At 44.0% G+C, this 12,955-nt stretch overlaps 1 long non-coding RNA gene across 1 annotated transcript; it reads left to right on the forward strand.

Moving 5' to 3' along the window:
* Positions 1 to 2,576: 2,576 nt before the first annotated feature.
* LOC124214146 (uncharacterized) lies at positions 2,577 to 12,744 on the forward strand. Its single transcript, XR_006882087.2, has 3 exons — positions 2,577 to 2,819; positions 4,885 to 5,089; positions 12,652 to 12,744. It is a non-coding gene; the product is annotated as an uncharacterized lncRNA (long non-coding RNA).
* Positions 12,745 to 12,955: the final 211 nt, after the last annotated feature.

The raw sequence follows: 12,955 nt of genomic DNA on the forward strand, positions 1-12,955 counted from the left end.
GATACCTATCAGGTATCCTATCGTACCACTTGAAACTTTTAACCGTACATGAATGGTTTATTTATTTATGTCAAAATTCAGCGATGACGTTATCATGTAAACGATTTTTCATCAGTCCACGGAATAGACTGATTTTGATATCCAATCCAAAGAGATTGAGCTCTGTCGCTTGTGGCATCGTCTCATTGCAAGAGAAGTGACGAAATTTCAGATTTGATTGGAGAATTTGTACGCTCGAACCACTCAAACACGCAAAAATGCTAAACACCCCAAATAGCACACTAGTCGAGTCATGTTCGACCGATTGCTTGAAAAAATTGGGCCCACTTATTTGAGAAATACGAAAAAATACGTATGCGAAACCCGCAGCTGACCGTATCACAACCATAAGATCACAAATGTCCGTTAGATCGTCAATTCGCAGTCGATAAAACATGAAAAGTTGTCTGTAAATTGACTTGATGTCGCTGAAAAAAATTCGAGAGAAACTTCCAAATTTTATTATCTATCAGATTTTATTGATCCTATAGTACGTCAATTCCACTTTGATCGCGAGACTCTGCAGGTAAGATACGACCAGAAAACGAGGAGTTTTACTGTGAATTCAACTGATGAATAATAGCCTGCATAAATTAACTAAATCTGGCAATTAGTACTTTCATAATTTGCTCTCCTCGCGTTCCCACGTTATTCATCCGCGTAACATGTATACGTGATTCTTGGCACTATACGGACGTGTGTTGGTTGGTGGAAGCTGATATTTTAGAGTCGGTATACGAAGATATGCACAAGAACTTTAACACCGCAAACGGTAGAGAACGATATTACAGCTCTGCATCTTGGTTAATTGTAACGCTGCTTTTTTATCGCTCAAGACCTGCCAATGGTATGAAATCCCTACGTAGGAAAATAGCGCCTTACACGATACACAGCTGCAGAGAGCGACAGAGTCTTATTTGTAACCCGCGCGCACGAAGTTGCACGAGCCTTTTTGTCTTCCGGCGGATATGTTCTCAGTTCGGAATTTTAACAGTTCGAAATTACCGCGTGAGTAATGTTGGAGAAAATGGTACATATACGTAAGACCGTACGATTCCTCAACTTTTATCTCGGTTAAACATTTATTTTATATTCTCGGGTACTCCATGAATTTAAAGAACAATCAAAAATTACCGTATGTGTGGATTTTCGAAACAGTCAGACTTGAACGATTTACAAGAATTGTTCCAGATGTTGACGAAAAAACTGTACGCGATACGAACGTCGGGTTCAACTTTATTAAAACTATGTACACCTTTAATCTGTCAACTTCTTAGTGGGTCTAATCGGACATATAATATGCGTACGTGTCCAATTTAATGTTTTTCGCGATGCCAAGTTTCAACGTTCGAAATTTCTCTCTCGTATTACAGTCACAGAACGAAGTGACAGTGGTCGACTAGCTGAGACGTTACGTGTGATGTTACATTTCCGATTCATATTCTTACGTAGTTTCTCGGTCTGTCAATCAAGTTTTGGCAACTGACAGCCCGCCGGTGATCCGTATAAAAGAAAAAGTACGTAATAGGCGTAGATTTCACCACTCATGGGTCAGAAATTTTCTACCTACATAGCGACGCTCTATGCTCTATACCTGTGTTAGACTGCGAAGTGAATTGTAGAAATTTCGGTGGAATTTCTTGCGGCGTTTGAAAGACCGATTGGCGATTGTCGATCTGACAAACCGTCAGCCCTCTATTTCTATGACGAACAGGCTTTGTTGTTTGCTTGACAAATACAAACACAACTTTCATTGTATAATCACTTGTAAGCATTTGATGATCTTTGACACTTGACAGTTGAGCTGCGATTATATTATAGGTAGAAATCCTCTCATTGTCCGGTATAAATCACTGGACGGATTCTACTCTTGACGCTACTAGTATCGGATGATGCATTATTTTTTTCATGCCTAGTTTTTGACGTTAGTAGAGACGGCAATACGGCGATACGATTTCCGTAAAAATGCAGTTGCTGGTTTTTTCGTCCAGTTAAAATTAGCAACGTTTTTGTAAACGGTAAAATTTAAATGCTTGTAAATGAGTTGCTTCTAGTGTTATTTTCGATCTCGAATTGTGTCAGTCCGCTGTACGCTGACAGACAGCAATAAATCCAACAGTAGTGTTCCGTGTATGCGGTTTGATCGATGATAGAACACTTATAACGCTGTTACGACCGTGCAGGGTTATCTAATCTGCGACGTACGAGGAGGTGTCATAGTAAACACGCGAGCGTGCAAAATGCATATACCGAAACATCTCACATTAAAACACAATGGAAAGTCAAACGACGTCCTTTCGCGATCTAGTTCTGATATCATTGCGAAATGAAACCAGTTTATTCTTGTTGTTCAACAATCTACATCTACACGTGCGTATATATACAGGTAGTCGACACGTCTCGCATACTGTTACCATTCGCGGGTTGTAAGTGCCTCCGGAAAAAAATTAATGAGATATCACAACAAGAAGAAATATTTCCTTGTGACTATGATTCTTTTTTCGTTCACGCTTACGCTTCACATTTTACAGATATCTTCAACCCGTTGCGCTGTAACCACCGAAGCAAATTCATCCATTCGCGCATTTTGGATGGATACTTCGTACAATCCATCCTGTTCAAGGACGGGGCATCAAGTCAGAGTTGGATCACGGTACGGATCATAAATATTTACGATGGTAACGCAGTCAGTGGTTACCCGCTTGGCTGTACGATGTATCCAGCCACTTCATCTACACATAAACAACACTCACTATCGCATACGGGAACGTGCGTCTGAGGTACGTGAATTTATTTCTTCAGGCTTGTGCCATGGAAAATTCAGGTACTTTGAATTACCGGTATAAGAGGTTGGAAGTATTCTGTTAGATTCATAAATTTTCCAAAATTACGGGACGTTTAAGAAATCCCCACATTGTAACTCTAATGAATCGAATAGCCCGTCACTCTCGATTGCTACTATGAATTACCTAAATTAATCTGGAAAAGGGGAATATATTTATATTATTTATTACCAGTAGATTTTACCAAGAAGCGTCTCATTCCACAGCCATTCTATTTCTTATGGATGGTGTGTACTGAAATCCATAAAGTATGAATTGCCTTACTAGCTAGTGCGAATAATGAGCGACCGGAGACGTCGCCTCAAACTTGAAGTTTGTAACGCCGAGATATCGAACAAGTAGAAGGGTTCTATCGTGCAGTGAACTCTGCGCCAGAACGACGAATGGTTTTTGTCGTGATTTGGTAGACTAAATGGGGTCGTAAACGTTAACCTATGTAGAGTTGCAAGGCAACCGAAAAAGTCGAATCGTTCTTTTTCGGTGTGCGCAGAGCACACCAGCACGAGCGGCAGATGCTTACGTGTAGAAAAACAACCGCAGTATTGACCAGGGGAACTGAAACCGACTTTCCGTAAGAAGGCTGCAGCATTTTACTCGATAGCAAAACGCGTTTACCTGTTTCACTCACGCCATAGCTGCTCGGGAATCGGATGGGCGAGCAGTTCCGCGCTCAGAGAGTTCCTCCCAAAGTCGTAAAACTGTTCCCCTTGTCATTCCGTGGCAGTTCTGTTCGACTCGACGTTCGCTTATGGGTGAGCAGCTACGGTGGAAGTTTATGAGGGACTTTGCATTTCAATGGTCCTCACTTCGGCCAGCGGCCAAGTGAGTGAACAGAGCCAGCTTAGGCCAATCCAGTCCCAGCTAGGGTTTATAATGGACGTCTTTGTGGTGATAATTCCTTTCTTGCTTCTAGCCTCCTCGACTTGACCGGAGTTTATTTGTATCCCCCCCCTCTCCCTTCGGCTGATGGTTGAAGGTACTTTTCTCGGTGTATTCGCGTATCTTGAAGCCTCGACGTCTGATATTCGTTACGATTTACGGACGAGTTCTTTGGACTTGGTCGTTCAGCTCTTGTAGGAGGGTTGCACGGGTTGAAACTGGAATGTCAGGACATTTTCCAAGTTCGTATATGTGAACAGATGCCAGTTAAACAAATCCTCACCGAAGTTGAAGCGGGTATTTTTGAATTGATTCAATAGTATTCAACGGCACGGTTGTAAAAAATATATATTGGAAGATATGCTGCTGTTGAATACTTGTCTGCGCTGCAGATATAAGCGGGACGTTATAAACTGAATTTGTCGAAAAGAATAAGAATGGAGTTTTGGAGTTGGGTTCTGCAAATTGTATCTGGCTCCAAAAATTCTGAGCAGCTACCGTCCAGTTGCCTCAAGGCATGAGCTTGGAGGATTAATCGGTACAGGTATACTTAGAGGCCAGTTAAGCTCCCTTTGTGTCCGGGAGCGGAAAGATTTTATAATTTGCATTTTAATACCATCCGTAATCACTATAATCATAGTCTTCACGCTGAGATCGGTTGGATTCGGGGGCCAGTAGCAGAAAAACGCGTAGGATCTTAGGTGGGTACGGTTAAAACAGAATACTGTTGGTAAATTAGCTTCCATGATTTGTGAAAGAATATTGACGTAGGTTGAAACCGTGACCACGGTTCACCGGTCCGAATCATCAACAGGATCTTTCATAACCGTTTTACTTTACCTTTCTTTTCATTTGCTTTCACCATCCCCTGCGGATAGATTGCACATTGCGTGTCATGGGGAACCTGAACATATTTCTAGTACTCGCTTCGTTGTACGATTCCTAAGAAAAAAATTTAACTTAACGAGCACTTTACCCGACCAAAATAATACTCACAATGAACCGCGTGCGAGATATTGACGACGGGCTATCGAGGAGCCCATTACGAGGCCCAATCAGTGTATATCACGTTAACCGAACGCAAACTCTTCGTTAAATCCTGCTTTATGCTTTATTGCCTTAGAGGACCTGCACTCCCGCCAACCCCATCGTTCTTGTCCCACTGCCACACCAACGATAGAAACGACTCCTGGCGCCTGCACCGAAGCAGCTTGTCGAGTCAGCGGAATGTCATCCGGTCGGCTCCGAGGATGATTCGTGTTGCTGATCACGCTGATCGACCACTTGACCGGAACGCGTCGCAAACTCTTAAGTGGAACACCCTGGCTGTAAGTATTTTGCACCAATTTGATAAATTAGAATGGCTGCGCGGTAGCTCGTCGAGCAAATAATTTGAAGCCCTCAATTATTGAGTTCTGTTTTCTTAGCCAGGGAAACGATTAGCAGCGCAAATATTTCGCGCAGTCGATCGTTATTTATTGTTGGGGTTCGCTAATCCCTCGAAGCGTGTATTCACATGTACCGTCTGTGAAATGAAGTCACTGGAAGAATTTCCTGTTATCGACCTTTTTGAGATGTTGTCTGCTGTACTGTTCGCGTTTACCGTATCCCAACGAAACTAATGCCATTGAAGTTTCTAAGCTTCATGACGTTATGGTGACATTTACGGAGAACCTATAAAAAAAATCTACCAAAGTATCCATAAATTGCTTGTAGCTTACACGGTTGAACAGTTTGATTTTGTCTTGAAACTCGAGGGTTGGGATAAAAATAAAAAAAAAAAATTAAAAAAAAAAATACAGACCAGTATAAGTGAGTAATTTTTAACAGACTTCTTTCTATTTCGAAGAGACAGTGATCCTGTTATTCTGAGGTTGAATCCAATTGCAAGTGTTAGATTTCGAGATTAATTATTCACGTGTGCATCATTATAAAGAAACCTATAACCCATGCATATGAATCGTTGATTAATTGGTGTTTCTATATCGTTGTCCGAATCCGCCCGACAATCCGTTCCAGCTCAATTTTGACATTTAGAAGATTTAAGCCCAGCGATAGGCTCGGGGTACCGATTGCAAATAAATTCCTTGCATAGCCGTCAGCTTTCATACGTGCTTCTCTTTTCGACGGTTCAAAACCGCGTCGGCACCCTTCGAGTCCCCTAATTTGCTGTAAGAATCTCGACGTCCCACGTCCTGCCTCTTTTTGTGCGATAAAAAAATTTACATATCGATAACTACGATTAACGCTTCTGTAGTTTTTAGTGGAGCGCTTCTTAGCGTGCAGAGGGATCCGAGCCTGTCAGTCCGCATAAGCCCTGCGACTTGCCGAGAAGATCCCGTGTTCCTTCAAGCGTGTTTTAAGCCCGCATAATGTATTCATCGTGACACACATACCCACATGTGCTAGCCCACTTAATGGCGTGGAAGGGTTTCTAAGAGCCGGGAAATCCCCGAGGGTTGCCCGAACACGACGTCCCTACTCCGTGAAGCGGATCTCGTGTTCTCCGACCCACCCTGTCTTTTTGGAGCAGCGCGGGCTGCCGAGCTAAAAGGACTGCAGGATGGCCGGGTCCTGTGGTCGTAATATATGTACGCAGCGAGGCGGGTACCGCGGCTGTATAATCATTTTTTTTCTCCCTTTCTGCGGGGCCAGCGACCGTCTGACAGCCTACAGACTCTCGGTAGACTTTTGATCGTTATGACCCCCGGTACCTCTGTGGTAGAAACCCTTGGCCTTGAAACATGAACGCGAGGGGGCGAAAACCTTGCTCACGCTGTTCAGCCTGAGCTGAGTGGGATCGATTCACCTTTCGCTGAATTTTGTCTGAGATTATGGTATCCGATAAACCTTCGGGCTTTTGAGTGGTTTCTCCGAAGGATGGCGGGGCCGGGGGGCAGAGAGTGGCCCGGAGATGCACGGCGAAGGGTTGTGTTCGGTCGGAAACTCGATTATCAGGTGCAATAAATATCAGCCCAACTGGCCCATATTCGGGGAGAAAATTCCTAAACACATGTCGCAGTTTGAACCTTACGATGCGATCAGACTGATATTCCGCGAAAAACAATCGACCGTTTTCATATTAGAAGTTAAATGAATTGATATTCGGGTCGGTCGTTGTTCTGACTTACGAAACTTGTTTTTATACTGACTATGCATCGGTTGTACGTATATTTTTCCGAGTCCACGTGAGATGTGGTATGGATTCGACTTAATTAGAGGCGTAATCGCACTGGGATTCGTTCAACGTACTTGGAGTAACTGTGCTCAGCTATCTAATTGTAAGCTCACTTTCACACTCGCATAGCCCGCTGAATGAATTGTAGAACCAGGATATCTTGTACCATATATCTCGAATGGGATTATTTACCTACGGTTTATTGCTTCGGCTTTAATTATAAATTCAACGGACAAACCATATTCGGTTACGCCATTTACGTCATCGAGTGAAAGACCCTGTGATTTCCTGATTTTACCACGCGAATAGAAATTCATGACACACGCTATAATTACCCTTCATATATATTTTCATCAGATCCCGAAATAACCAGGTGCTGAAGTTTTGCAGAAAATTTTAATCTTGGCAAGTGGTATTTAGAACGACTCAGGTTCGTCGGTACATATATCCTTTTATTTGCTTCCTTATTTTTTTTTTTTGCAAATCAATCATAACCGCCTTGGGGTATTTCGTCGGTCTGCAACACGACAATAATGGGTTTTATGGTTATGATCAGTTATCGAAACTTATAAAACCATTAGTAAAATATGGCTGATGTCGAATATGACCCTGTCGCATTTTGATTCGCAATGAATATAACTCGCGGCCTGACCGGCCATCGGGCTAAGTTATACATCGCAATGCGTGGTTCGAAAATACAATTTAAACTCCGAACGATCACGTTCAACGGTGTGTTTATTTGTTGGCTAAAAAATAGTCGTATATCAAGACAGAAATAATTTGTTCATTCGAGAACGAATGCCGACTGTGAATCAGGTTTTGATGGATGGAATGAATCAAGATTTCCGGAAGAGAATCGCTGCGGGTTTTGAGAAGTTAACAATTTTATTTCCAATTCAATGTCACGATACACACCGGTAAGAATAGACTGCAGTTCCAAATTTTCCGTGTTGACGAGCACGGAACAATGTAGAAGTCGAGATGGTTATACGTCTTACGATACTCAGAGTGGTTTTATATTAGCCGAGGTTTATCGGAAACGCCACGCACACTTGCAGCCCAACTTGTGGGAGCAATAAACCACACAGATATGATATCGAATGTATTCCTCTACTGATCCTGATAAGAAGACGTCATTTTTTCCTATACGAAAAAAAAATTTGGAGACGGGAATGTTCAATGGTGAATAATTCTATCGAGAATCACTACGGGATTATGAAAACATACAATCAAAGAAAAGATATTGTTCAGCATTCGCTAGAAAAGTTACATCAGTTTCCGATCATCCAATGGTACATTTCGTAACGGGCTGCGTAATGCGAACTGGGACTGTTGTGGCATGTTATATTGACGTGAATTCTTTCTCACGCAACTTTCCAACGAAGTTACTTTGCCGAGTAGCCGTGTATCTCTGAATGATTTGCCAGTATTAATAAACGATACATCAAGACAGTTTAGAATGTAGTTTGAATTATTTATTGTACCATACGAATTAATCCGTGCTATTAATTTATATCAATTACGCACATTTTGTTCAATTTTAATCTTATAATGATGATGCAATTTTTATATCGTACGCGTTTTTGAAAGTTGTGATATTGAGTCATATAGGAAGGGTTCAAGATTGTCTGGGATAATGCTTCTCACAAATAACAACTCTTTTTACTCTTAGTGAATCACTGTAACGAATTCGTACAATGTTCACAGTTCCTGTAAATACTCCCCCATGTTCGCTAGTACCTCGCATTACAACGTTTCTTGAAGTTGATCGTATTTGCATGCATGGTGGAGTGAAAATACGACAAAATTCGTGCACTTCTATGTGTCCGTACTCGTAGCTCGTCAGCAAAATTCGAGAGTGGGATCAAGATTTACCGCGGCACAGGCGTTAGCCACGATCTAGACACGTCGAGACACGTATATTTCGAAAGTGTGTTATGAAATTGGAGCTTTCCTCCGAATCCCTAAACCCCGCAGGTATCCCGAATGACACGCGCGTCCGAAGACTGACATACCCGGGGCGAACCTTCGATTAAATCAAACACGAGTGATTCGCGTGCGCACCCGTGTACGATGTGTGCGAAACTGGTGAAATAACGAGAGGAAAAAAAACTTGGGAGTAAAACAGTCTAAGCAAGAATAATATGCGGGAAAAGATATTTGACTCGAGAGGTCTCGAGGCTGAACGAACAGCGACAGGCTCGCAATTAAAATCAAGATTTTGCACGGCATCGGTTGATGAGGAATGTGAAATTAACCCGGCGCGTGACGTGTCAAAGACAAGACGCAGGGCTCATAAACTCAAGACCAGAGGGCAACACGCTCTGCTCATTATCCTCCGCAGTCTTCCTAACTGTACAATGCATCCACCCCGCCCAAGGGGCCCTGGGATGCGGGCGAGACTCTCCGCGCTGCGGAAAGGCATTGCGGGCGTAGAACTCACGTGCAACCATCCTCCGCAAATAAACATATAACCCGCAGCCTGCTGCCTACTATTCAAGCCTCGAGTCCTACGAACCATCGCTGTTCAGCTGGCGTGTAGATGCCCCATTGCTTTTCCCGTTGTTCTCTCCTCAGTCCTATTCGTATGCGCTGCATTTTTCTTCATTTCCTCCCCTCTTCTTCTTCTTCCTCATCATCTTCTTCTTCTTCTTCTTTCTCTTCCTTTTCTTCTTCTGCAGCCGAGGTATCGACGCTAAGTGACGCAGTTAGTTCGTTCGGAATTTCTTACAGTGTTCACTTCACGGGTAGAATCGTGGAGTTGGTCATCCAATCGATAGCAGGTGGGACGATTTTTATTCTTTGACGTAACTTCGTAGAGGGACAGTCGAAACCGAACTGATCACTGTTCACTGCAGTCATTCCCAAAGCTATGCGATCGCTTCCCAATGCACATGTAATGTAACGAAGGACGAACAACCAGAGCGTTGAAAACGGCAGATGAATCCTGTAACATATAAACGAGATGAGCGGTTCGGAAGTCGGGATATTTCGATAGTAAACGTCTCGTCATACCGGTACAATCTAAGACTCCCAAATTTGAAACGGGGCCACTGTGTTCCAAATCGCACATCAAAGATCGCAGGTCGGTAGTAGAAAGCGAAATTTTTTGTTGGAGTTAATTCGAATATGCAACGACGATAGGCGAAGCGATGCAGTTCCGTGCGTCGGCGGCATAATGCGTTTGCCTGTTACGAAGACCAAATGTGTCAGGAGCGACCCTGACCAGATCAATCACTGCCAGTCGTAGGAAATTTACCGCAAGTATGCGGCGTACGAGGTGGATGCAGGTACCGAGCCACGCGAAGCATCGAGTAACCACAACCTTGAGTGCGTCTCCGGTGAATAGACTCGAACATTTCTCAGCCGAGACAGACAAATGCCCTCGGAATTGAAGAAACTGACCTAACAAATGGTCGGGTGACGTTGCGCCGGGTAATCTATACGGCCGAGTCGAGCGTCAGACGCCGCGGAATTCCGAGCAGATTCTAGACGAATGAATTATGATAAAATAAATTCCGTTCTGCGAGTGCGGTGATTACGTATCCTCGAAGAACCCACACGCCTGGTTTTTGCTCTAGGCCATTTTTTCACCCCATTACTCGACGCGCCATGCGAAACCTATTCAATAACGGTCCGTTTGAAAGATTAGGAAGTGTGCAGCGTGATTGCAACGAGAGACAAATTGTACCAGAAGAGTTATCTTGTTTTTATGCGTCTACAAAAGTCGGGACACCGAGGCTCGTTGCATGGCAATTTTCAACGAGGTCGTTGGTGTCGAGGTAAGCGAATACGAGGACGGGAGACACCTGTTTTCATATTTCAGTTTCTACCGGGCAAGCGTGACCCAGTCTCGACTCGAACAATTGTGTTATGTTGTGCACCGTGAAAACTTGAAACGAATGATAATTATCGTTCGTAATAAAGCGACGCAATAATTGGGCAGGCGTCTTGCATAACCCGCAAATCCCATGGACAAAGAGGCCTTCGTTCGCTCGGCTTGTATACACACGCAAAGATAATCCCACGATTAGACAACAACGACGCAGCTAAATTACGAAATACCGATTATATGGAAAAATGTTTCGCCACGTACTCATTGTTGACAGCGATGCTTCCGCGTGAGAAACGCGCCACGTTCTTACAGCAGCACTTCGACGTTTCACGTGCTTTAATATCGCTTACAGTGCGGCCTTCCGGGGCACGGACCTTTCCAACAATTGAAGGACGATCGCTTATTACGGGACGGATGTGACGCTTCTTGGTCCAATTCCACCCGGCACGTCTAAGTCAACCGTCGAATCATCCATGGCTCGTTTCGCGAGAGTTGGACTCGGGTAGTAGCTGTGTTAAGTGGCATGCTTGACCCTCGCATGAAATTGTAGCTTCGCTGTCTGTATCAAACATCATCTCGTTTGGTACACGCCACGCGGGATATGGAGCACTTAGACGGGGTAACGGCCGCCCACTTAGCCAAGGTAACAAGCGTGTGCTCTTCAACGACCTAGCCCCACGTCCCAGGGGCTCCTAGCCTGGCTGCCGCGAAGAAGAGGCCGGTTGGTGACCTTTGCGCCATGGCGAACTCCGGCGTTCCGTTTGCTCGGGTACCACCGAAACGCGTGAATCAGGACTCGTTCTCCGCCGCAATGGTTAACTCTCACTTTGATATGCTAATTGCGTAACTGCATGGCTGCGATGTGATCGTAATTAATTTTCTGTTAAATGTGCCTGTAAGTTGTATCAATATCGGCTGTTCATGCCTCGGGGGAGACCAGGTTATTCTTTAACGCACGGCGCGGTGGCCTTTTGCGCGTGCAGGCTGTGTCGATAGTGTTTCTTCGAGTACCTGAGCCGACATATTATACCCGCTTGCCTGTGAATTGAATATAGATCCGACCGAACTCGCTTCGGTATTCCGATACGTGTAAGTGAGAATGGGCCGGACGACTTGCAGAGGGAAGCGTGGAACACGTGGCAACCTCAGTAATGGCGCTACGAGTTGGCAAAGTCATGATGTATCACGCCTGCATGTGCAGATGCCATGACGCCTCGGATGCCTAAGTACTAAGTACTCGTTCCAAGGATGAATTACAATAAAGATTAGCCCATGGAGCAATCCAATTATGGCTCGAGGCGATTTTTACGATCTTGACAGAATCATTATCATTTTTATCGATTCCTAATGAACTTCAGGCGCATGTAGTTTCATCGGCGCTGCAGATGCTGGGAACTCTTATGTCGGGTCAATTTTTATATGGCTAACGATTGAAATCTCGTTCAAGATAATTGAAGTCGATTCTCTCGAGGCCGCTACATCACGAAAAAAAACCTCCAACGTTTTATGGGAATTGCTTAGTAGATGTACCGGTTTCCGTCACTTTAGTACAACCAGTCGTGGTCGTCGTTTGATCAAGCTGCGGGCATATTCGTTTCAAATTCACCGCGTGATTGCTAATTTTCAAACAATAGAGTATACCAAACATTAAAAACTTGCCGGAGGTCAGATTTTACTCTTGAATCAAGTAATCGAAGAGACTAAAAGCAAAGTGAATAAATACAGAATATTACAAGGGTGGCCACAAATGGTACATCCACCCCATCAGACCTCGGACTGTCCGTTCTTGAATCTCGTCAATTTCAAGAGAAATTGGCAGCAATCGTTGTAAAAAATCTGTGTTGCTCGAGATAACGACGTGCGGGTGATTATTGCAGATCGCGACGTACAACGACGCTGAAAAACCTTGGGCAACGGAACACCGGGGCTGGGATGCTCCATTCCCAGTATTCTACTCACGAGGATGAAGACGTCTCCCCACGTATAGGATTAAGTGTGAGTAATTTGTTGGACTGGCTAGACTGTTTGTTTTTCTGGTTACTCTACCGAGGCATCTGGCTATCCTCTACCGTGTCTCGGTACCATTGCACAGGGCAGAAAATCCCTTTAGATGTAAGAAAATCCACGATCACGGAGCAGTGTAGGTAACCGGTTCTTTAGGCGACGCGATCTGCTCTTGGA

Source organism: Neodiprion pinetum, chromosome 3 (assembly GCF_021155775.2).
Source record: "Neodiprion pinetum isolate iyNeoPine1 chromosome 3, iyNeoPine1.2, whole genome shotgun sequence".
NCBI lineage: Eukaryota > Metazoa > Arthropoda > Insecta > Hymenoptera > Diprionidae > Neodiprion > Neodiprion pinetum.